Below are 4,619 nucleotides of genomic sequence, written 5' to 3'. Positions count from 1 at the left end.
AAAGCTGAAATGTATCAATTCACACATATTTCAGAAACGACCGGTACGCTCTACGCAAATTTCATAACAATTCAGTCTAATCACTACTGCGAATTCTTTCGCTAACCTTCTAAATGCCATTGCACTGAAAATGAAATCTTTGAATTTTACGTCCCACGATTATGCCGGTTAGGCTAAAGGAGACGGTGATGATGAGTAATGAATGAAAGTGTGGAATGAAGAAAATTGGAGGAAACGGGAGAACCCCGAGGAAACCCACGCACGCGGTGCCATTGCACTGATATTACACGGTTTTGAAACATAAATATTTTGATATATCCATTTTACTTTGTTTTCATTATTTCTCGAACAGCTTTAGTTAGGTTCATATAGTGTTCGATCTAGCTTGTGTCAAACTTTGTGCAGCTTTATTGTTCTGAAAGGAAATTTTGGATTGTTTTGATGATATCTATGTTTTCTCGTTTTGTGTTTGACTTTTAACAGTAAGTCTCGTATATCTTGTCTGTGTAAATGTCACTACACAACTATAAAAAAGTATTATATCAGGCATTCCAATCCATGAATCAAATGCGGACCCAAAGGATCTGAGATTAACATTTCGTAATAGAAAAGGTCATTGAACTATGGTATACACCACAGCTATAGAGGTCTGAATTGAATTAAAAAGTCTGTTCTATGACGAATAAAATGGAATTTGTCGCAATGGTGCGATAACATGTACAAGTACATGTATTTTATGCGAATAATAATATCTTTTCAAAAGTAGTTCAAATTGAGAGCTACAGTTCTCAAAATCATTAACAAATCAATGGGCTCACTGTTCAAATTCGTCAACCCAGACTGAACAATAGATTGGTCTAATTTGTTATGTGAATTCGTTAAAACACACAAACAGATATACACACAAGCTTGTATCAAACAGATATATTTACGTTCTTCTTTTTAAAGTGCATTTTGAAACTCAAAATCAAATCATATGACTTTGAACAAGTGTTATTTGAAACTTCCATATTGTAATACACTACCGGCCAAAAGTATTGCATCACTACCGATATCAGTAGAAAACGAAATGAATGCACATAATTATGAACACAAATAGAACAATTTTATATTTGTGAAACAAAACAACAAAGGGTAACACAAAACCAAAACAGAAGAGTCAGAATGTGAAACGAAATCATTGAAATTTGGGATTCATAAAAATATCCACCAATAGCTCTTAATACAGCAGCACACAACCTAAGCATCCTCGCGAGTAATTTCCGTAATGTTTGGGCTTTAAGTTCATTCCAACACGTTTGTAAATGTACCCACAACTGTGTTTTATTAACTGGTCGACGTTTTCGAACGTTTCTGCCTAACTCATCCCACAATAACTCGATCAGATTTAAGTCCGGGCTTTCCGGTGGCCATTGCATGTTTATCAATTCTTTTCGTCTTTCTTTCTTTTCTAAGTACGACTTGCACAAATGAAATGTGTGCTTGGGATCATTGTCTTGTTGAAAAATAAATCCCTGGCCGACAAGCCTTTTGCCACTGTCTTTCGCCACTGATGCGATGATAATCTTTTTTCGTAGTTCTCTCAATTTTCATTAAATCACCAACATTTTCATCCGCGATACAACCCATACCACGACAGACCCACCATCATGTTTGACACTTGGATTAATGCATTGTTCGAGCATGCGCTCTCCAGGAAGTCGACGAACAAACTTTCTGCGTTTAGTTCCAAAAATTTCGAATTTACTTTCGTCACTAAAGAGCACTTTATACTACTGTTGTACTGACCAATTCTTATGTTCTTTAGCCCATTGCAATTGTTTACGTTTGTTTTGTTTACTCAAAAGTTTTGGTGGTGTTGTTGCAATGCATCCCCTTGATGAACCGTGCTTTAACAGATACAGATAAAGTCTGCGTTTCAGTGTTTTAACAGATATGACTGTTTCTCGGGTAGCATTAAGTTTTTCTCGAATTATGGGCCAGTTAGTGTTCGTTGACGTTTGCTTGTGACCACAATAAACTGATCTTCATTCTTTGACGTTATTCGCGATCTTTCAGGTCATCGACAATTAACATTTGACAGAGTTTCGTTGAAACGTTGAATAGGCGAACAACTGTAGATTGACATATGTTCACTCTTCCAGCAATCTGTCACGTAGAAAACTTTAACGTGTACAATTCCACAATAACAGCACCTTGTTCTTTACTAAGTTCACGAATTTAGCCATACTGTTCATATGTGTCGGACAAACAATAACTTATTTAGTATATTTTAGTTGACAACTCTTGATGACCACTGGTCTCTGAAAGGCGGACAGAAAAGAAAACTAGGCACAATTGCAGCTGGTTTCGTACTTACAATGACATTTTATGTTGTATGTAAACAAGTATTGCTGTTAATATTTATACCAGCTAAAAGCATATTATCTTCCTACTTGTCAAGAACTTTTCTTTTTGCTGTGAGGATGAGGTCTCACTACATTTTGAACTAATTTTTGATCGCGAGAAGTTATTTTAATGGTGACAAATTTAGAAACGTTTCAGAACGACTTAACGATAATTTATGTATAACATTCCAACATATTTTCATAAAAATCGGTACACCTTGTACGTATTTACAGCATTCCCATGGGTGATGCAATACTTTTGGCCGGTAGTGTATATTGCTTGAAAGCATATTCCATCAATATACAGAAGCACAATGAAAGAAGATTAGGGAGCTGCATCTTATAATATAATCTTAACTGTTACATCTTATACTAGTTCGCAAGAAAGAAATTATTCTGTTTTCCAAAATACATTAAAGATATAGCAAAACCAGTAATTATCAAATAATTAGTTATGGATATCATATCTCTCTCTTCTCTTAAATAGTCGATATAAATATGTTATGAAAGACTATAACACTTTAGCACTTTTCTGTTCTACCAGCTACTTTCCTCCATTCTTCTCCAGGGGCGGACCAAGGGCCGGGCGACTGGGGGCGTCAAAACGAGCCTCAAAGAGTAAATTTTATAACGTGTTTTCTACTGACTTTAAATTTATATTCTTGTAAAATAGCGTCAATTACATCATCTTTTTCCATTCCACCATGGAAGAAAAGAGCTTCACAGTACTAAGGGGCTTGTATCGACAAATGGAGACATGGCATGTAAAAGAAAAGAGTGGAGGGGGGATTGTTATTGTTTATAGCGGGCCATGTTCTTTGTGAACTTTTCCCAGGCAATGAATGTTATTGGATTTTATATATGTTACTCCTTTAAAGTGGTAGTGGAGAGGGAACAGTATATACAGCACTTACTTTTAATGTCTTGGTAACGATACCGTCGCGCCAAATTGTCGGCCTTTGCTGAAAGTACTATTTTTTTGCTAGGGGATATTATTATTTCGCTATGTACAGTTCTTTCCAAATCATTCATTTTGACAGTGTTTGTGAAATCGAATGTACCACTCTGCAACAACATAGGAAGGGGTTAGAAGCGGCACTACGAAAAAAAAAAAAAATTAAAAAAACATGACTACCTTTGAATCCTTTTTCCGTCGCGTAAAACACGTTCAACATATGTGGAATGTATCTATTGGTATTTTACGTCATTAGAATAGATTGTTACATAATCGGATATATGGTAGAACGACCCTTGATGTTATTGATATAACAAAACAATTTACAACATAGCAATGATCATGTCACCATTAGTAGTAGTCAATAAATACTATATTATTTTTGTTTATACATATCAATACATAAATAATAATAATAAATACAATTTAATTGATACCATATATATATTTTAAAGTATTAAATATACCTGTAATATGTGTTTGAGTACTAAATTTACTTCTTGAAAAACGGATTTAAAATATAAAATCACAGTAATAAAATGTAAAATATAGGCTAGGACTAGGAGGCGCTAAAAAGTCATTTTGCACAGGTGAAAATTTTGCCTTGGTCCGCCCCTGTTCTTCTCCACACCTACACTTCGAAAGCGTCTAACCATTTGTCATCGCTCTTACGTATATCTATGTTTGTGCGCCAAAACAATACCCTACAGAAATATTCCATAAGTCTTAAGTATTTTTTTTCTTCTTACTTCTTCATCCATAAAATAAGCTTTCCTTATTGATAGAATGTATGGAATATATTATACAAAATTGTACTCACCTTTTTATATTCTTTTAGTCCTTGAAAATGGATACTCGCTAAAAGTGTCCAAAATATTGGGAACTACAAAAGTCCATACAGGAGTATAAAAAGATCAGTACAATTTTGTATATTACTCTTTTTTCTTCCACACGACCTGTTTTTATTTCTTGTTCGAACCTCGTACCTTTACTAATAATAACAGGGCCATTCAATATCAAATCACCCAGGAAGGCGTTAAAATGCTGAGTGGAGTCAGAAAATCAGTTTTATCACCAAAAGTTACGCCCGAAAATTCTGTGAAATAAAAATACTGGGTTTTCGAATGCCTAGAACCCTATAATTAGTTGCGTTGTTAACGGTCTGCTCTAAAATAATTGAAGGCAAAATTTGAACACACAATTAGAGAATTGTCTGAGAAATTGAAATCGAATTGTAAGTATGGATAGGAGAGGTGAAGTGCTAAGTGACAGGGGTG

The sequence above is a fragment of the Thermobia domestica genome, chromosome 14, assembly GCF_964235325.1.
Source record: "Thermobia domestica chromosome 14, izTheDome1.hap1.1, whole genome shotgun sequence".
In the NCBI taxonomy this organism is placed as follows: domain Eukaryota; kingdom Metazoa; phylum Arthropoda; class Insecta; order Zygentoma; family Lepismatidae; genus Thermobia; species Thermobia domestica.
This window is presented reverse-complemented; position numbering follows the sequence as displayed.